The sequence below is a fragment of the Carcharhinus amblyrhynchos genome, chromosome 18 (assembly GCF_965287045.1).
Source record: "Carcharhinus amblyrhynchos chromosome 18, sCarAmb.v2.hapA, whole genome shotgun sequence".
NCBI lineage: Eukaryota > Metazoa > Chordata > Chondrichthyes > Carcharhiniformes > Carcharhinidae > Carcharhinus > Carcharhinus amblyrhynchos.
In genome coordinates, this window is record NC_137341.1 from 20,677,392 (window position 1) to 20,699,813 (window position 22,422).

Genomic DNA, 22,422 nt, shown 5'->3' on the forward strand with positions numbered 1-22,422 from the left:
TTGCACACCACAAATCATACACAATACTTATTTATTTAGTTGAACGTAGTTAGATTCAGCATTAGCCAGAGTACGTGATGCAAAATTTATCTGTTGTTCTTTTTCCAAAGGCGTAATATGTGAATTGACTGCCCATACTCCATAAGGTGAAGCATCATAAACAAACTGTAACAGTCGCATCTTTGACATCCTTATATGCTTTCTCACATCTGTTGTCCAGTCCCATGACTGTTTCACATATGGTAAACTATGCAATGGCTTCAATAATGTAGCTAAGAACAAATTTGCCATAATAATTTTTACTAATCCAAGAAAGGACCTCAGTGGTGCTACATTTATCAGACACGGTGCTTCTAAAATAGCTTCCATCATTTTAGGTGCTTTATGAATGCCTTTACTATCAATAATGTGACCCAAAGACTGGACTGACATCTGGAAAAAATCACACTTGTCTTTCTTGATAATGCAGACCATATGCTTGAAGATGTTCCATTGTTGATTCTAAATTATTCAAATGCTTCTGTTCTTTGCACCCTTTAATTAGAATATCATCCAGGTAACATTGTACCCCATCAAGCTTCGGAATAGGGCTGGTGTGGATGTTGTTCCAAAAGGAATTCTTTTATAATGAAAAATATTTTTATGAGTAATAATGATAAGCAATGGTTGAGATTCAGTGGCCACATATATCTGCAAATATGCTTATGAAAGATAATTTTGCTGAATTTCTGTCCAAACAGCCAATTAAAGGAAGTGCATATTGATCAGTGTACAACACTGGATTTATGGTTGTTTTAAAATTACCACAAATAAGAACTGAACCACTTGGTTTCATGACAGATATGATATGGGTAACCCCATTACTCATTGTAACTGGCTCTAACACACTAGTGTTAACAAGTGGTACTAATTTTTCTTTGACCTTGGGACCAATTGCACCATGTATGGCGCTGCGCTAGCTTTAAGACTTTTTGGTTCATTAGGCTTTATCTTGAGTTTCACTTGAACTTCCTTCATTGAGCCAAATGTCTCTTTGAAAACACTCATATTTATCCAGAAGATGCTGTAGGTCTGTTCTAGCATGAACCAATTTGTTGCCAACAATCCAGTTAAGCTTTATCTTCTCTAGCCATAATCTCTCAAAAAACTGGAAAATTACCACAGACCAAATGGAGAGACAACTCTGCTGTATGTCCATTCAACTCTACGCTGGCCATGATATAACTTTTAGCAGCATGTTCTCTTCACCATAATTTGAACTCTTCTTCATATTTCTGGACATTCTCTTCTTCACAGTTGTAATTCTTTTCTTCCATGTTGTAAATTATTTTTGTAGAATGCAACTTGTTCTTCTTGAAGGTGCCCAGATTCTTCTGAATATTCTTCTCAGATGAAACTGGTCTAGGCCAACAAGCCTTTACAATGTGACCCACTTAACCTCAATTCTTGCATTTAGTATCCTTGCCCCAGCTTTCACCTTCTGAAGGTCCACTTTGGCACATCTGTGACATGCTTGTTGCTGTTTTGACTTCTTTTGGGAATTCCCAACTTGCAGATCTTCATTCCTGCACAAAACTGTGAAACTTCTTTGGCAGCCAGTTCCATCAACATTGTAATTTCTACAGCTGTCTTTTAAAGTGAAAGCATATTTACAAAGCAATCTTTTTTGGATAGCCTCATTTAGGAGTCCACAAACCAGAACTCTCTATGGGTATCTTCTAATGACTCATCAAAGTCATAATATTGTGCCAGCCATTGTAAGGTTGCTATAATCTGAGCAACGCTTTTGCTATCCATTTGATTCCTTTGGTGGAACCTGAACTGTTTCACAATGACCAATGGCTTTAGTGAATAAATAAGGATCTTTATTGAGTCATCGTAAGCTTTGGTTCCTGGCTTTGCTGAATGAACCAAGCTCCAGAGCAAATTTAAGATTTTACTTCCTATTGTACTAAGAAAAGGTGGTATAAGCAATTATTTTGGAATTTTATTCACTTGTACAAAGTACTGAAATGCTCTGCATAGGAACTCCATGATTTATTTTCTTCACTGAAAGAAACCATAGCACCTAATTGACCCACCATTTCTCTTGCAGGCACAACTGTCTTGAAACTGCTCAGTGTAAATTTATTTTGCTATCCTTCCAGTACTCCCCTTTTTATCCTAGAGACCATTGACTTGATTTTTTTTAATTAAACGGTCCCAACCTTACAGCAGAGCATCCCTTCTTTTCAAATATACCAGATACTGCCTGGAACCTCAACCTTCTTTAGACAAAAAGAAAAAGATGCGATTTGCACACATAGATAGAAAATACCAACGACAGATTTATTACATGAGTCTTTCCTGATGCTGAACATGTTCAGCTGTGCAAGATTAAAATAGGGCATCAGTTGGAATGTTGAGCTTCAAAATGGCACATCTGACATTAAGCCAGCATTGCACATATACAGATTAATACTATGACCTGTCTGCTCTGCAAAGTTCTGTGGAATCCACTGCGTGCATGCTAACACCTTCACCAATAAGACATCCAGTGTAATTCACCCCACAAGGGTGAATACTTTGGAGCTTTAATGGCACTAGGAACTTCTAAATCACAGATGCGAACAATCCCGAATACTCCTTCATGGACCCGACAGAATGGATTATTTGTATACTATTATGGGTGGAATTTAATGCCCTCCCTAAGGCAGGCGATCATTTAACTCAACTAGAAGAGGGAGATGGTGGTGCAGTGGTAATGTCACCAAAGTCGTAATCCAGAGATCCAGGCTAATGCTCTGGGGTTATGAGTTCAATTTCCTTCATGGTAGCTGATGCTGTTTAAACTTAATTAATAAATTTGGAATATAGAGCATTTACAATTACAATCATTATCAATTATTGTATAAACCCATATGGTTTTCTAATGTCCTTGGGCAACGGGAAACAGATAGTGCAGGGGCAGGGCTATAAACAGCTGCAGCCAGGAGGCTGTCAGGAAAAGGTATCTCATGACATGGAAGCAGGTAGTGATTATCTGGTGAAGTTTTTCCTATTTATTTTATCTAAACTACTGAATAAGCTATTGAGTCTTTTTTTTAAAGTCAGGTTTATTACTACTAATGAGGTGTACCAAATTTTTATCATAAAGAGTAACATATATAAAATACTTATTTCTGAAGGACATAATACAATTGTTATTGTTGAACTAATTTGTTAGGTCTCAGCTATCAGCACCTCACAAAGGAAAATTAGAAAGGCATACATAAAATGAGAAACAGGTGCTGAATCAAATCAGGAAATTTGTGTACAGCAGAGGATGGCTGGGCTGGACCACTTCTTTAATTCTTTCAGTTGATCACAAAAATAATTACATATGAGAGAGGTCATTCAACCCTTCTCTCTACCTCATCCTTCCGTAGAAACCTAGAGTTCTACAATATATGTAAAGTAGGGCCAGCAATCTCTGGGGAATTCATTTCAGTATATTTACCCAACCTCATAACTCTCCCTGAATTAATAACAAATTCTTTCTCTCTCTCAATGATTTATTGAACTGTAACTGGTACCTAGAACACTCAGATGTAAACATATTTCCAGTTTCAGGCACCGGGGCTGGGGATATGGTAGGGATGTGGGGCTGGGGATATGGTAGGGATGGAGGGCTGGTGAGGGTGGAGGGGTGTGTGGTGGGGGGAGGTCACTATTTACGACCAGCCTGATTAGCCTGTGACCAGTCCCATTGAGGCAGGCAGCCCATAAAATCTTTCCAACACATTGTTTATTGGCTGCATGCTTAACAGGAGGCCAAGCAGCCTGGCTGGACAGCCTGCATTCCAGTGAACTTGCAAATATAAACTCAGCCTCTGCCTTTTAATGGGAAGCTGAACTCACCATATAGGTGCTGATAATGACTGTGGCTACAAGGAGAAACACCAGAGCTAGAGTAACAGAGCAGAGACTAGGCACTGAGAATTTCTGAGCTGGAGCACAAGATAAAGAAATGCAAAAGAGGGAAGCAATATTTCTGCAGTGGGTCAGGAGACCTTTGCGACAAATCCTGAATGATGAATGGGAGGAGGTGGCCAGGGAAGACAATTCACAGAGTTTAACCCTGAGGACCTAGCAGCAATGATACAAGGAATTCAGTGATGTCAGGTGAGTGAATGCATCCTTGTAGAATATCTCTAGCCCACTGAGTCACCAAACATTCACAATAGTCAATGCATCACAACCCTATTACTTTCCAAACAGTAATCAGGGCTCTTGCTTAACATTCAACACTGCTGTCAGCCTCACAATCATCTTGGAGCCCTCTAGAGGAGACAGTGCTCAGCATCTTGTGACAGTTGCCAAGAACATTTAGGACAAAATTTAGTGTGTTTCTGACATATGACCTTCTCAAATATATCGATTTTTTTTTACTGTCGCTGGACCAAAATCCAGAAATACTCTCCCTAACTGCATTGTGGGTATACCTACACCCCAGAGACTGCAGCGGTACAAGAAAGCCTTCTGAAGGGCAACTAGGGATGGGCAATAAATTCTGGCTTAGCCAGTGAAGACCACATCCCATCAAATGAATTTTTAAAAAAAGAGTAGATCAAATGGTCACTTGATGAATTGATGCAGCAAGTGGCTTCATAAGGAGTCATGTGATGGGAGCATGGGAGTTCCCCTCAAGAGTGTAGGCAGAGTACAAGCAAGGAGTGGCTGCTCAGCTAATGAATAAATCCAGCCCTTCCAAATGGAGAATGTAGCACACCACCATGAACATCTCTCTCGTGAATAATCCCTCCCATCCACCAGTGGAGGCTGATGGAAAATAAATTAATTCGAGGTGGACACGGGAGCCTCTGCATTTGTAATCAGTGAGGAGACCTACAGAAAGACTTGGGATTCTGAGCAGGTGCCAGCCCTTACTCAGGCAGGAATTCAACTTTAATCATACACCAGAGAGACTGTACCCTTCATTGTTTGGGGCTTTAGAGGTGGACATTGCATACAACAGCCAAGAAGGAAGTGCTTGGCTCCTGATGGTAAAAGGGAAAGGATCTAGTTTACTAGGGTATGACTAACTCAGTAAAATTCCATTGAACTGGGGTGAGATAAAGCACACATAGGTGACTCAGAATGTCATTCAGAAAATCCTTAACAACAGTTAAGTTTGCAAAGATCTTCAGGCTATTCCTTGCTTTTTTAAGCCCAGAACAGTACCCTATGCCATAATAGACAAATTGTGAGAGAAGTTAGAGTGGCTGCAGGGGCTTGGAATCATTGAAGCCATTCAGTTCTCACGTGGGCAGCTCCAATTGTTTTTGTTCTAAAAAAGTGATGGTACAGTGTGCATATGTGGGGATTACAAATTTACCATTAATCAGGCTTCCAAGCTGGACACCTAGCCATTGCTGAAAATGGAAGATATGTTTTCAACCCTTACAGAAGACAAAATGGTCTCAAAACTTGACATGAACTATGCCTACCAGTAGCTTTTGTTAGAGATGGATTCAAAACAGTATGTCACAATCAACACTCACAAGGCTTTGTTCAAATACATAAGAACATAAGAACATGAGAAATAGGAGCAGGAGTAGGCCATCTAGCCCTTCGAGCCTGCCCCGCCATTCAATACGATCATGGCTGATCTGAAGTGGCTCAGTTCCACTTTCCTGCTTTCTCCCCATAACCCTTAATTCCCTTGCCTACCAAAAACCTATCTACCCGTGTCTTAAATATATTTAGCGACGTAGCCTCCACATCAACGGGCAGAGAATTCCAGAGATTCACCACCCTTTAAGTGAAGAAGTTCCTCCTCAACTCCGTTCTAAACTGACATCCCCCCCCCCCCCCCCCCCCCCCCCCCCGCCTTATCTTGAGGCTGTGCCCCCTAGTCCTGCTGTCCTTTCTGAGCGGGAAGAATCTCTCTACCTCTACCCTGTCCAACCCCTTCATTATCTTATACAACTGTCTTGTTTTGGGGGTTTCTTCCTGTCTGGCGATTTTTCAGAGGACAATGGATAATCTGTTGCCGAGATTCCTCATGTATCAGTTTATCTGGATGACATCTTAATCACAGGGAAAATTGAGAACGTGCACTTCAGAAACTTGGATTAAGTGTTAAAGAGATTTTCAGAGGCAGGGCTGCATCTGAAGCCTAGCAAGTGCATCTTCCAAGCACAGTGTGGAACATTTGGGTCACAAAATCACAGTGCAGGGTCTGTCCCTGGTGGAAGACAAAATCAGAGCTATCAAAGAAGCTGCAAATCTCAGAAGTGTGTCTGAGCTCCAGTCAATACTGAGCATGGTAAATTACTGTGGGAAGCTTCTGCCAGACCTTTTAACAGTGTTGGCACTACAGGTATCTACTACTTCACAAAGAAACAAAATGTAAGTGGAGGCAAGCACAAAAGGAAGCTGTGAAAACACAGCTACAATCAGCTGATCTGCTTGTTCACTTTGATCAAGACAGCGAACTCATTCTGTCATGCGATGCCTCACCCTCCAGTGTTGGGCAGCACTCTCAACTGATGGAAGGATAGGTTAGAAAAATGCACTGGATTTGCATCATGTACGCTGACAACAGCTGAGAATGGATTTTTGCAGTTAGGCAAGAAAGGTATAGCCATTGTCTTTGCTGTGACAGTTTCATCAGGATCTCTATGATCATTTGTTCATTCACTGTATGCACCGATCACAAGCATTGATGAGACTTTTTAGTGAATCCAAGTGCCTTCTGCCCTTGGCCTCTGCAAGAATACAGCGTGGCCTCTCACATTGTCAGCTACCAATACAATATCTTGTACAGGGCAGGAAAGGACAATGCAAACGCACATGTTTTGTGTCATTTTCCTTTACCAGACATGACCAGCAACACATAATTTCTCTAGAGACAATTTTCTTGCTCAAAAGCTTTCCAATTCTCCGATGAATGCCAAACAGATTAAGCAGTGGATGGATCAGAACCCTGTTCTATACCAAGTGAGGACTTCCTTATGCAGGGATAGACTACAGTTATAGGGGATGATGAATTGCAAAGTGGAAAGATGAGCTGAGTGTCCAGGATGGTTATCTCCTATGGGGGTCCAGAGTGATCATCCAACCCCTTGGTTGGATATTCCACCAATGATCTTTCCTCCAACATCAAGTCAGAAGTGCGGATGTTTGCTGCTAATTGTGCAATGATCCGTACCATTTACAACTTCTCAGATAATAAAGCAGTAGATGTCTGCATGTAGCAAGGACTGATGACATTCATTCTTGTCACAAAGTGCCAGGCAATGGCCATTTTCAACAAGAGGGAATCTAACCGCCTCCATTATGATTGTTGAATCCATCATATTGACATCTTGGTGCCTACCATTGACCAAAAACTTAACAGGACCAGCTATTTAAATACTGTAGCTACAAGGGCAGGACAGAAATTGTGAATTCTGCATGGAGTAACAGACCTCCTAACACTCCAAGCCTGTCCATTATCAACAAGGTGCAAGTCTGAAATGTGTTGGAATAATCTCCACTGCCTGGATGAGTACAGCTCCAACAACATTCAAGGCATTCAACACCATCCAAGACAAAGCAGCCTGTTTGATTGGCACCCAACCACCAACATTAATATTCAAATCTTCCATCACTTACATACAGTGGCAGAGGGCAACTCGCCAATGTTTCTTCGGCAGCACCTTCCAAACATATAACATCTACTATTGAGAAGGTCAGAGCAGTAGGTACAGGAGAACACCAACACTTGCAAATCCCCCTCCATGTTACACATCAACCTGACTCAGAACTGTCTTATCATTCCTTCACTGATGCTGTGTCAAAACTCTGGAATTCCCTAACAGCACTGTGAATGTATCTAGAACCACAGAATCCCTACAATGCAGGAAGAGGCCATTTGGCCCACCGAGCCTGCACCAACAACACTCCCACCCTGGCCCTATCCCCGTAACCCAATATATTTACCCTGCAAATCCCCCTGACGCTAAGGGGCAATTTAGCATGGCCAATCAACCTAACTAGCACATATTTGCACTGTGGGAGGAAACCAGAGCACCTGGAGGAAACCACGCAGACACAGGGAGAACTTGCAAACTCCACACAGACAGTCACCCAAGGCTGGATTTAAACCTGGCTCCCTGGTGCTGTGAGGCAGCAGTGCTATCCACTGTGCTACAGTGTGGTCTATAATGCCGCCTAAATGACATTAGAGCAGTTCAAGAACTCAAGGACAATCAGGGAAGGGCAATATATACAGGCATTGTCAGCGATGCTCACATGAATGGATGTAAAAATGCATATTAGATTGGATAGTTTTGGTTAACAAACAGACTGTAGGAAAAAATTAGTAATTTTAAAGTTGTGAGGTTGTAACTGGTGGGTACATAAAGATAAGCTATTTTTATAACTTAAAGGAACAAACAGATGAATGCATCCGAGTTTGTTAACAAAGCTAGGTGGGACAGTAAGCTTTGAAAAGGACACAAAAAAGATAAGGGCTACAGACAGGTTCAATGAGAGGGCAATAATGTGGAATATGGAGTATAATGTTGAGAAATGTGAAGTTATTCACTTTTGGAAGAATAAACAAAATCATAATTTTTTTACATGGATGGGAATTTTAAAATCTTCATGTTCAGATAGATTTGGATGTTGTCATACAAAAAACAAACAGTTAACATGCAAGTACAGCATGTAATTAGAAAGACAAACATTATGATGGTCTTTATTGCTTGGGGATTGGAACATAAGAGCAAAAAAATCTTTTTACAATTGCACAGGGCTTTGGAGAGACCATGCCTGGAACACTGTGGAGTGTTTTGGTGTCATGACATGATGGTTTGCATTGCGGTGGTCAGCTCTGTGTTAAGCATTGCCTGGTGTGGCTCAAGAGCACATGCTGACATGGAAGTTCCACTATATTTGCTGTAGAAGAAGGCAATGGGCTGAGAAGGTGCATAATTCACTGGCCTCTGTTTTCTTTGTGGCCTCTTCACAGACAGTTGAACTTTCCATTTCTGTTCATCTCTTGCAATGACACCCCAGATAGTTAGCCTCAGAGTCACAGCTATCAGTGACTATCTCTCAGTTGCCAATGTAAATACCCACCATTTTCATATCTCAGCTGCAGGTGTCCTTATAGTTGAGATATGAATGCACAGGAGGTCATGGTGTAGCAGCAGGATGTCATTGGTGCTGTGGTGTCTGTACCTTTAAGCAATGAATCATCTGACTTGAGGAACAAATGGAAACTGAAAGTGATCACACCAGAGAAAGGCAACGAAAGACCTTAGGAGGAAGGCACTGAAATACTCCAGCACAACACTGAAAGACTCCAGGACAACAGTGAAAGACCTCAGGAAGCCAATGAAAGACCCAAAGAGGGCAACAAAAGACCACAGGAAGACAACACAAGACCCCAGGAAGGCAACAAAAAACCCCAGGAGGGCAACAAAAGACTCCAGGAAGAAGTGAACGTGCAAACTCCACACAGACTGTCACGCAAGGGCTGGAATTGAACCTGGACCCTGGTACTGTGAGGCAGTAGTCACTATGTCACTATGTCAAAAAAAAGAGTTGGATAAACTTCACCGATAAGTAAAGCAAATAGAAATGAAGTAAAAGTTTGTGAGCTCTAAAGCACAATGAAAAAAGCGGAAGTATCTAGGAAGTTTGTTCAGGTCAGTAAGAAACAGTATAAAATACACCAGCAAGCAGTGAAGGAACTGGAGTCAGAGCAAAGATATGAATAAATGGTGAAAAGGATTCGGAGAAAAATCAAAGGTCACTGTTGGAACTTGAGAAGAGCAAAGGAAAAGCTTTGTAACGGATGCTATCAGTTTTATGATGGGTAAGAGAATTGCTAGCCTCAGAGTGAAGCACCTCAAGGATCCATGGCACTCACGTATGACATCCTGTATCATCTACTGAAAGAACATAAGAACATAAGAAATAGGAGCAGGAGTAGGCCATCTAGCCCTTCGAGCCTGCCCCGCCATTCAATAAGATCATGGCTGATCTGTCGTGGCTCAGTTCTACATTCCCACCCTCTCCCCATAACCCTTAATCCCCTCTCTTATCAAAAACCCATCAACCCGCGTCTTAAAAATATTTAGCGAGGTAGCCTCCACCACTTCAACGGGCAGAGAATTCCAGAGATTCACCACCCTTTGAGTGAAGAAGTTCCTCCTCAACTCCGTTCTAAACCGCCCCCCCTTTATCTTGAGGCTGTGCCCCCTAGTCCTACTATCCTTTCTGAGCGGGAAGAGTCTCTCCACCTCTATCCTATCCATCCCATTCATCATCTTATACGTCTCAATGAGATCTCCCCTCATTCTTCTAAACTCTAACGAGTACAAGCCTAATTTATTCAGCCTCTCCTCATAGCTCAACCCCCTCAACTCCGGCATCAGCCTAGGAAACCTCCTCTGCACTCTCTTCAAGGCCAAAATATCCTTGTGTAAGTACGGCGCCCAAAACTGCACACAGTACTCCAGCTGCGGCCTCACCAATGCCCTATACAGCTGCAGCAAGACCTCCCTACTTTTATATTCAATCCCCCTTGCTATGAAGGCCAGCATCCCATTCGCCTTCCTGACCACCTGCTGCACCTGCAAGCTGGGTTTTTGTGACTCATGCACAAGGACCCCGAGGTCCCTCTGCACCGTCGCATGCTGCAGTTTTTCGCCATGTAAGTAATAGTCCTTCCTACCATTCTTCCTACCAAAGTGGACCACCTCGCACTTGCCAACATTAAATTCCATTTGCCACTTCCTGGCCCATTCGCCCAGCCTATCTAGATCCTTCTGCAGACTCTCCACACCCTCCGCACAATTTGCCGTTTCACCAATCTTGGTGTCATCAACAAATTTCAACACCCTACACTCGGTTCCCTCCTCCAGATCATCTATATAAATGGTAACAAGTCATTGGTGAGGTTGCACCTAGAATATTGTATACAGTTTTAGTCACCCTATTATAGGAAAGGCATTCATAAACTGGAAAGACTGCAAAGAAAATTTACGAGGATGTTGCCAGGACTAATGGGCCTGAGCTATAGGGAGTGGTTTGCCACGCTCGGACTTTATTTCTTGAAACATAGGAGAATGAGGGGTGACTTTGAGGTGTATGAAAGTATGAGGGGCATAGATAGGATGAACACAGTCTTTTTCCCACAGTAGGGGAATTGAAAACTAGAGGGCATAGGTTTGAGAGAGGGGAAAGATTTAAAAAAAGGGACCTGATGGGCAACTTCTCCACACAGTTGTGTGTATATGGAATGAGCTGCCAAACAAAGTGACTGAGGCAGGTTAAATAGCAAGATTTAAAACCATTTGGATAAGTATATGGATGGAAAAGGATTAGAGGAATGTGGGCCAAATGCGGGCAATTGGGACTCTCTGGAAGGGCACCATGTACCACTTGGGCCAAAGGACTTGTTTCCGTGCTGTACTGCTCCATGACTCTAACTTCAGTAATGATAATCATTAAACTATTATTATCTGGTTCACAAATGTCCTTTAAGAAAGGAAATCTGCCATCCTTTCCTGGTCTACTCTCAATTACATGTGTCTCCAGGCCCACAACAATGTAGTTGATTCTTATCTACCCTCTGAAATCAGTCATATCAAACCACTACAGAAAAATTGAGTAAGAATAAACTGGAGTTGGCATCAACTTAAGGACTGGAAACACATACTGGCATGAAGTCTCAGCAAGAATTAGGAAATCAAATAGAATATTAACATTTATTACAAAGGGAATTAAATACAAACAGGGTATGGAGGTTTTGCTTCACTTGTACAGGGCACCAGTGAAACTACATCTGGACCACAGGACATAGGTGCCGAAATAGGCTGTTAGGTCTATCAAGTCTATTCAGTCATTCAGTGAGATCATAACTGATCTGATTTGATGATCCTTAACTCCATTTTCACACCTTATTCCCATAACCTTCGATTTCCTACTGATTAACTATCTCAGTGTGGTAACATGACCTCGTTAAAAACACATTCATTTGCAGGCCAGACCCCATGGAGTCCGCATGGAAAGCCATGCCAATCAGGGAGCATGATCACGCATCCTGGGATGAGTACCACCTTCAGTTGGAGCCAGAGAGAAGAAAATAGACCTGTGCAAGAGGTTCAGTCAGACCTCATGTTAATAAACCTTTCAATATTGGAGCCACATCGAATCACCTCCAGCATAAGTGGCATGTTATAGACAAAACTAAGTGATCCCACACTCAACTCTGCAATCATGCCACATCCAACCATGGATATCAGGGAACAATTAAACAACTAATCAGAGGAGGAGGGTGCACAAATATTCCCATCCTCAAATGATAGGGGAGTCCAGCATGTCAGTGCAAAACACAAGCCAGAAGGTACTCAAAGCCTTCTTCAGCCATAAGCACAGTGAATGACATCAGGATCACATACCGAGGCCCCCTATCTCACATATGCCAAACTCCAGCCAATTTGAATCATTCCACGTGATATCAACAAATGGTCAAACACAGAGTACAACAAAAAGGTAGTGGGACACAGCAACATCCCAGCTGTAACACTCCAGAATTATTGCACCCCTAGCCACATTTATAACTTTATTAGTACACACTGGCATCTATCTGACGATTGAGAGCAATGCCCAGGTATGCTCTTTCCACAAAAAAGACACATCCAATCCAGCCAATTACCACCTTTGATTTGGTTTATTGTCACATGTATTTGTGTACAGTGAAAAATATTGTTTTTGCACGCTATACAGACAAAGCAGACCGTACACAGAGAAGGAAAGGAAAGGGTGCAGAATGTAGTGTTATAGTCATAGCTGGGTGTAGAGAAAGATCAACTTGAAAGAGTTTCCATACCGCTGGAGCAGAGCCATCATTTACCAGAACCATGTTGGGAATCCTTTAGACATCCAATTGAATGATCGAACTACCAGTTGCTTGGAAAACACAAGTGATCTGGAAAAATTGACATTCCGCAGAGGCATAAACTGTCCAGTATTCGAGGGTGATGCGGAGGATATAGTAATGGACAAATTCAAAAGAGAACACTATTGTTGAACAAGTTAGCAATTTTTCTGAGTTATACTTTTATAGCTTGGAGGTCCCGGGATGCTGAATTAAGAATCATATTAAAGTGTGGGCAGGGCTGAAAGCTGTACATTTTTCCTGTTTGATTTTCCCAATCATTATCGATTGTTGTAAAAATTCATCTGATTCGCTAATGTCCTTTAGGGAAGGAAATCTACCATCCTTATCTGGTTTGGCCTAACAGTGACAACAGAGCCACAGCGATGTTTTTGACTCTTAAATGTCCTCTAAAATGGCCCAGGCGAGCCATTCAGTTTGAGGGCAATTAGAGATGAGCAATAAATGCTGGCCCAACCAGCGACACCTGCATCCCATGAATGAATTTTTTAAAAAACTGTAGCGATGACCCCATAACTCTAGCAGGTTTTGTGTTTACAGGGCAGAGATCTCCCTTAAACTCCATGTCAGAATGCAGCAAATCTGCCTCTAAAATTCAACAGGTTACCTCCACAATACTTCCAAAACATTGCATGACCAAAGGTTAAGTCAAAAGCACCTCACTCGCAAGGTGAATGGAAAACCTTTTAAATGATGCTTGTCCCTTGTGTAGCTGACCAGTTCAAGTTGGCAGAATGTGCACCAGCTTACTTGAAGAGATTGACTGATATCATGTTGGCGAGTAGAAGATTGGGAGAGGTTCAAAAATCAACAAAGTATGACTAAGAAGTTGATAAAGAACATAAGAACATAAGAAATAGGAGCAGGAGTAGGCCATCTACCCTTCGAGCCTGCCCCGCCATTCAATAAGATCATGGCTGATCTGTCGTGGCTCAGTTCCACTTTCCCGCCCTCTCCCCATAACCCTTAATCCCCTCTCTTATCAAGAACCCATCAACCCGCTTCTTAAAAATATTTAGCGAGGCAGCCTCCACCACTTCAACGGGCAGAGAATTCCAGAGATTCACCACCCTTTGAGTGAAGAAGTTCCTCCTCAACTCCGTTCTAAACTGCCTCCCCTTTATCTTGAGGCTGTGCCCCCTAGTCCTACTGTCTTTTTTGAGCGGGAAGAGTCTCTCCACCTCTATCCTATCCATCCCATTCATCATCTTATACGTCTCAATGCGATCTCCCCTCATTCTTCTAAACTCTAACGAGTACAAGCCTAGTTTATTCAGCCTCTCCTCATAGCTCAATCCCATCAACTCCGGTATCAGCCTAGTAAACCTCCTCTGCACTCCCTCCAGGGCCAAAATATCCTTGCGTAAGTACGGCGCCCAAAACTGCACACAGTACTCCAGCTGCGGCCTCACCAATGCCCTATACAGCTGCAGCAAGACCTCCCTACTTTTATATTCAATCCCCCTTGCTATGAAGGCCAGCATCCCATTCGCCTTCCTGACCACCTGCTGCACCTGCAAGCTGGGTTTTTGCGACTCATGCACAAGGCCCCCGAGGTCCCTCTGCACCGTCACCTGCTGCAGTTTTTCGCCACTTAAGTAATAGTCCTTCCTACCATTCTTCCTACCAAAGTGGACCACCTCACACTTGCCAACATTAAATTCCATTTGCCATTTCCTGGCCCATTCGCCCAGCCTATCTAGATCCTTCTGCAGACTCTCCACACCCTCCGCACAATTTGCCTTTCCCCCAATCTTGGTGTCATCAGCAAATTTCGACACCCTGCACTCGGTTCCCTCCTCCAGATCATCTATATAAATGGTAAATAGCTGAGGCCCCAGCACCGACCCCTGGGGCACCCCACTAGTCACCAACCGCCAATCCGAATAGCACCCATTGACCCCCACTCTCTGCCTCCTATTTGACAACCAATCCTCTATCCACGCTAACACCCTACCCCCAACTCCATGTCCCCTGACCTTCTGCAATAACCTCTTGTGAGGTACCTTGTCAAACGCCTTCTGAAAATCCAGAAAGACCACATCCACCGGCTCTCCTCTATCCACTGCCCTAGACACATCCTCATAGAACTCCAGTAAATTTGTCAGACACGACTTCCCTTTAATGAAACCGTGTTGCGTCTGCCCTATCAAGCAATTCCCTTCAAGATGCCTCGCAATTTCCTCCTTAATGACGGATTCTAACATTTTACCTACCACAGACGTTAAACTAACCGGCCTATAATTCCCCGCCTTTTGCCTGGCACCCTTCTTAAACAACGGCGTAACATTAGCCGTTTTCCAATCTTCCGGCACTTCCCCGGAATCCAGCGACGTCTGGAAAATAACCACCAAGGCATCCACTATCACCTCCGCCATTTCTTTCAGAACCCTCGGATGCATTCCATCCGGTCCTGGGGACTTGTCCACAATCAGCCCCTCCAGTCTGTCGAGTACCACCTCTCTAGTAACAGTAATGTCATTAAGACCCTCCAGTCCTACCACCTTTCCATCGCTAACACCCGGCAAATTATTCACGTCCTCCTCCGTGAAGACAGAAACAAAAAAGTTATTCAAGACCTTAGCCATATCCCCATCCCCTACCACTAGCTCCCCTTTCTCATCCTCTAAAGGACCAACGTTCACCCTAGCCAGCCTCTTCCTTTTTATATATTTATAAAAACTCTTGCTATCCTTTTTTATATTAAGTGCTAGCCCAGCTTCATAGCTTCTCCTACCCTCCTTTATCAACTTCTTTGTCAATCTTTGTTGACATTTAAACCTTTCCCAATCCTCTTCTCGCCCACTGCTCTTAGCTACTCTAAATTCCTCCGCTTTTAATTTAACACTTTCCTTCACCTCCTTCGTTATCCACGGCTTATTACCTCTCCTCCTACTGTCCTTTTTGACCATCGGAATAAATTTCTGCTGAGCACCAAGAAAGATCTCCTTAAAGATCCTCCACTGCTCCTCAGCAGACCTACCTTCCAACGCGCTCCCCCAGTCCACATTCGCCAATTCTTCTCTCATCCTACCATACTCCCCTCTATTCAAACAAAGGACGCGTGTCCGGGAACCCACTTTCTCCTCCTCCATCTGCAACAGAAACTCCACCATGCAATGATCACTCTCTCCAAGAGGATCCTTCACCGCAAGGTCCCTAATTCTACCCGCCTCATTACATAGCACCAGATCCAAGATAGCTCGCTCCCTCGTCGGCTCCAACACACACTGTTCAAGGAAATTATCCCGGCAGCATTCCAAGAACTCCTCCTCGAGCCCACCTCGTCCAACATGGGTCGACCAATCAATATGCAGATTGAAATCTCCCATAACTACTGCCGTCCCATTCCTGCACGCCGCACTTATTTGCGCGTTAACAGCCCGCCCCACCTCCAGATCATTATTTGGGGGCCTATAGACGACACCCACCAGCGTCTTCCTCCCTTTGCTGTTCCTAATCTCCACCCACAACGATTCCACTTTCTGCTCTTTGGCTCCGATATCATCCCTTGCTACCACCTTGATACTATCCTTAATCAGCAGAGCTACGCCACCCCCTCTTTCCTCCTGCCTATCCTTCCTAAACACTTGATAGCCCTGTACATTCATCTCCCAGTCCCTGTCACCTTGCAGCCACGTCTCTGTAATGGCCACCAGATCGTATCCATTTGTGTCGATCTGCGCCACCAGCTCATCCACTTTATTCCGAATGCTTCGTGCATTCAGATAAAGCGCTTTCATCCCAGCCTTCACCTGAAAGGAAGGATAGACTATGAAGCTAAACTAGCACTAAATATAAAAAAGGACAGTAAGAGTTTTTACAAATATATAAAGAGGAGGAGGCTGGCTAGAGTGAATGTTGGACCCTTAGAGGACGAGAGGGGGGATTTAGTGCTAGGAGATGAGGAAATGGCTGAGACCTTAAATAAGTTTTTTGCCTCGGTCTTCATGGAGGAGGACGTGAATAGTTTGCCGGATATTAAAGATATAAGGATGGTTGGAGTTAAGGGCCTGAATGCGATTACTGTCACCAGAGAGGTAGTGCTTGATCGACTAGTGGGACTGATGGTGGACAAATCCCCAGGACCAGATGGAATGCATCCCATAGTTCTGAAGGAAATGGCAGAGGTGATAGTAGATGCCTTAGTGATTATTTACCAAACTTTGCTGGATTCCGGGGAAGTGCCGGAAGACTGGAAAATGGCTAATGTTACGCCACTGTTTAAAAAAGGTAGCAGGCAAAAGGCAGGGAATTATAGGCCAGTTAGTTTAACGTCTGTTGTTGGAAAAATGCTTGAATCCATCATCAAAGAAGAAATAGTGAGGCACCTGGAAAGGAATGGTTTGATAGAGCAGACGCAGCATGGATTTGTTAAGGGGAAGTCGTGTTTGACAAATTTATTGGATTTCTATGAGGATGTGACTAGTGCGGTAGACAGAGAGGAACCGGTAGATGTGGTGTTTCTTGATTTTCAAAAGGCATTTGATAAGGTGCCGCACAAAAGGTTGCTTCAGAAGGTTAGGGGGCATGGAGTTGGGGGTAAGGTGTTAGCGTGGATAGAAGTTTGGTTATCTAATAGGAGGCAGAGAGTTGGTATCAATGGGTGCTATTCTGACTGGCGGTTGGTGACTAGTGGAGTGCCGCAGGGATCGGTGCTGGGGCCTCAGCTATTTACCATTTATATAGATGATCTGGAGGAGGGGGCTGAGTGTAGGGTGACGAAATTTGCTGATGACACGAAGATAAGTGGAAAAGCAAATTGTGCGGAGGGTGTGGAAAGTCTGCAGAAGGATCTGGATAGGCTGAGTGAGTGGGCAAGGACCTGGCAGATGGAGTACAATGTTAGCAAGTGTGAGGTTATCCACTTTGGCAGGAATAATAGTAGGAGGGACTACTATATAAAGGGGGAAAAGCTGCAGCATGCTACGGTGCAGAGGGACCTGGGGGTCCTTGTGCATGAGTCGCAAAAACCCAGTCTGCAGGTGCAGCAGGTGATCAAGAAGGCGAATGGGATGCTGGCCTTTATAGCGAGGGGGATAGAATATAAAAGCAGGGAGGTCTTGCTGCGACTGTACAGGGCACTGGTGAGGCCGCAGCTGGAGTACTGTGTGCAGTTTTGGTTGCTGCACTTGCGCAAGGATATTTTGGCCTTGGAGGGAGTGCAGAGGAGGTTCACTAGGCTGATACTGGAGATGAGGGGGTTGGACTATGAAGAGAGACTGAATAGACTGGGTCTGTACTCGTTGGAGTTTAGAAGGATGAGGGGGGATCTTATAGAGACGTATTAGATAATGAAGGGGATGGATAGGGTAGAGGTAGAGAGATTCTTCCCGCTAAGAAAGGACAGCAGGACTAGAGGGCACAGCCTCAAGGTAAGGGGGGGGTGCCGTTTAGAACGGAGTTGAGGAGGAACTTCTTCACTCAAAGGGTGGTGAATCTCTGGAATTCTCTGCTCGTTGAAGTGGTGGAGGCTACCTCACTAAATATATTTAAGACATGGGTAAATAGGTTTTTGACAGTCAAGGGAATTAAGGGTTATGGGGAAAAAGCGGGAAAGTGGAACTGAGCCACTTCTTATTGAATGGCGGGGCAGGCTCGAAGGGCTAGATGGCCTACACCTGCTCCTATTTCTTATGTTCTTATGTTCAGCCCACTCTGCACACTTGCAGCTTGTGAAGGGCATGCCCAAAAAAGGCCGCCAACCAGGACACGTTGTTGCTCCAAAGGTAGCCAGCAGCATTCTGATTACTTTTTTCAGTTTTTCCAGCTCCCATTGTGCCAGCTCCAACAATGTTACCTTTTTGATCCTATTGTCTCCAACTTGTTTAGCATCCATTTAAACAAAACCTCACTGAAGGTAGATCCGCTCTGTTGTCCATTGTGGAAAGTAAAATTGGGCACAGTGTGTAATGATGCAATCTAAAGTTGAATTGTACATTAGAGCATGCAAACTTGTAATGCATCGTCAGCCAACCAGATTGTTCTCTTATTTTACACAAGTCCAACATCTGACAACTTCTTCCTCATAGTGGAGGGATGTTATCAGTAGAATATCTAACAGCTGATCTTGGGGTAGAGAGGGGAGTTTTTAAAATAATTATTTCACAGGATGTGAGTTTTGCTGGCTAGGACAGCATTTTTGTTACCCGTCCCTAATTGCCTTGAGGTGGTGATGAGCTGTCTTCTTGAACTGCAGTCCTATGGTATAGGTAGATCCACAGTACTATTACAGAGGGAGTTCCAGGATTTTGACTCAGTGACAGTGAAAAAATGATGACATTTTTCCAAGTCAGGATGGTGTGTAGCTTGGAGGGGAACTTGCTGGTGATGGTGTTTCCATAGATCTGCTGCCTTTGTCCCTCCAGGTGGTAGAGGTCATGGGTTTGGAAAGTGATGTTGAAGGAGCCTTGGTGAATTGCAACAGTGTATCTTATAAATGGTACACACTGCTGCCAGGGTGCATCATTGCTGGAGGGAGTGATGTTGAAGGTAGTCGTTAGTCTATCAATTCAGATGGCTGCTTTGACTAGGATGGTGTGAACCTTCTTGAGGGTTGCTGGAGCTGAACTCATCCATGCAAGTGGAGAGTACTCCACCACACTCCTGAATCAAGCCTTGAGGTGGACGGGCTTTTGGGATGTCAGAATATGAGTTACTGGGGACAATCTTACCAGAATTTGGCAGTGTTGGTTTCGGCGAGAAAAAATTGAGCGAATCGCTCTGGTGTAATTTCTGACCAAATCTTGAGCCTCACTGATAAAACTTCTTGTGGCCACAAGAATAACACTGCACCTGTGGCAGCCTCCCACTGATTCACCTGCACCAATCACAACGATGCTACATCCCCAGCACTTACTTGTTCCTCAGCAACTGCAAGGGATCGCATCCAGGAAGCCCGGACCACAAATCTCAGAGGGAGTCTTGATCAGATTTCTTTATGGAGTGAAGTTGAAGCAGGATGCACTTTACCCTGCTCCAGAGAAGGCCTCCCACCAAGGCATTACGCCCACCTGACATGCAGTGGCAACACTGGTGCGTGTAAGCTCACCGCAGAAGAGGAGGGGGCAACAATACTGCAAGAAGATGAACAATCTTCTGCGCTTAGCCAGAGTAAACTGCACAGCCCGAGCACCTCCACCTTCATCTCTGACCCAAGCCGCAAGGAGGCCCTCTTCACCTTTCCTCCATGTTCTCCTCCCAACCCGACATGCTGCCATCCTCCTCACGCTTGAGCTCCCACTAAAGACCCACACCTGCCACATCTCATCATCATCTTAAATGTCAACACTGCTGCCTACACTCTCCCTATCTGCGCCATTGCCAAACAAACTCAACCACAAGTGTGAGCAAGCACGCCCAGATGGAGTAATGCTGGAGCTCAGAACCCTCATACTGTTTGTGGAGAAAGCCCTCAAGCTGGCCAGGGAGGAAGAAGACCATGCTGTGCAGATAGTGAAGTGGGGGCAGCAGACAAATGTGAGAATCCTCAAGACATGATATCATTCCTCAAGTCTCAAGTGAGTAATCAATGTTCCATCCTTCATTCCCTGTAATGCACTAAAGCCATCTCCCTTCTCTGAACAAGCCAGATTATCCTTGTGCCCCCGGACCCACCGTACTTATGCAACTGAGGGAGACTTCTCAGGTCTCAAAGTTGAAGAGGCGTCACAGCTGTCACCTGCATGTGGCACCAGCACAAATACTGACACCTTGGTGGGTTCACTAAATAGACAAGTTTCTTTGTCACTCACTGGTGAATGTGATACATATATGTTGAGGGTTTGGGGTGCCTCTTTAAGAATGTGGGTCATGTGACCCCTGAGATGGGTTTAGCTCCTCCAAGGGTGGAACCTGATTAAGCCATCTAGGATCTAACTGTGGGACAGTGCACATCTATAATAGAGTTCCCCAGTGTTTAAGTTACGAGACCTACTTTGTGGCTGTTCTTACATCATAATTTGAGAAGTACAAACAGCAAACAGAATAACTGACGAGGGGGCTGCTTGACGGTCTATGCTTTCTGCTGGTGTTCTGTTCTGGTGAAGGGAGAGGGGATTGACCATCGCTCCAAACTTTATTGGATTGTGCAAGAAAGGGTCCAAAACGTGGCAAGCCCTCAAAGAATGGATAAGAGTATTCCAAACGCCATTGCTTTGTGTGAACAGTCCATTCTAAGGGGAAGTTAGCACTTGCCTGGGAGCTAGCATAAACATCCCAGGAAGCAGTTGCAAAGGAGACTCTGGTTGCAGTCGAACTTGGGGAAGAATTGATAACCACAGTCATTGAGGGAGCAGTCATCACAGGAAAAGGGCTCCGAGATGACTCAGGCTGCAGCTGCCTGCCAATGATGGTAGAAGGAAGCTTTAGACCTCGACTCACGTGACAGGAAAAATTCCCGCTGGCAGCAAAACATTATGCAGAGCTCCTCAGTGCTTACCTGATGGCTAATAAGGCAGGCGATGACCTGGTTCTCAGAATCATTGAATCAATCATAGAATTCTACAGTGCAGAAAGAGGCCCATCAAGTCTGTACTGAACACAATCCCACCCAGGCCCTACCCCCATATCCCTACATATTATACCCACTAATCCCTCTAACCTACGCATCCCTGGACACTAAGGGGCAATTTTTCTTAGTATGGCCAATCAACCTAACCCGCACATCTTTGGACTGTAGCTGGTGAGTTGTACCACTGGTTCTACCAGTTTTCTTAAGTACCATGGGAAGCAAGACCTTCACTGTTTTAAGAAGTTTGGTACAGCCTAAAAAACTGACTGAGAAGACTTACTAAGAATTGTGTGATGTGTTAGAAGCTCATTTCGCTCCCAAGCCATTGATGACTGCAGAGTGGGTCAGATTTTATAAGTACGATCAACTCAAAGTGGAGTCCATTTCTCAATTTGTGACAACTCTGAAGAGACTAGCAGAGCACTACGAGTTCATACTCATATTCCACGATGTCTTTTGGGGCCAGCTAGTTTGTGGCCTCTGGCATGAAGCTATTGACAGCAGGGGCAGGGCATACAACATTGGAGAATTCCAGCCCTAATCTGTTGGTTGTGTCATTGCTTAGCTCCATCTATTGCATGTTGTTTTCGCTGTTCAGCATGCAAGTAGTCCTGTGTTGTAGCTTCAGCAGGTTCACACATCATTTTAGGTTTGTCAGGTGTATCCCAGCATGCCATCCTGCAGTTATCATTGAACCAGGGTTGATCCACTGACTTGATGGTAGAGTGGGTATGCTGACCAATGAGGTTGCAAATTGTGATTTGTATACAATTCTGTTGCTACTATGGGCTCACAGTGCCTCATGGATACCCATTTTTGAGTTTCTAGATCTGTTTGAAATCTATCCCATTTAGCATGGTGATAGTGTTACACAACACAATTTAGGGGATCCTCAATGTGAAGGCTGGAGTTGGGCCCCACAATGATGTACAGTGGTCAGTCAGACAAATACTGTTATGGACATCTACAACAGCTAGGTTAGTGGGGA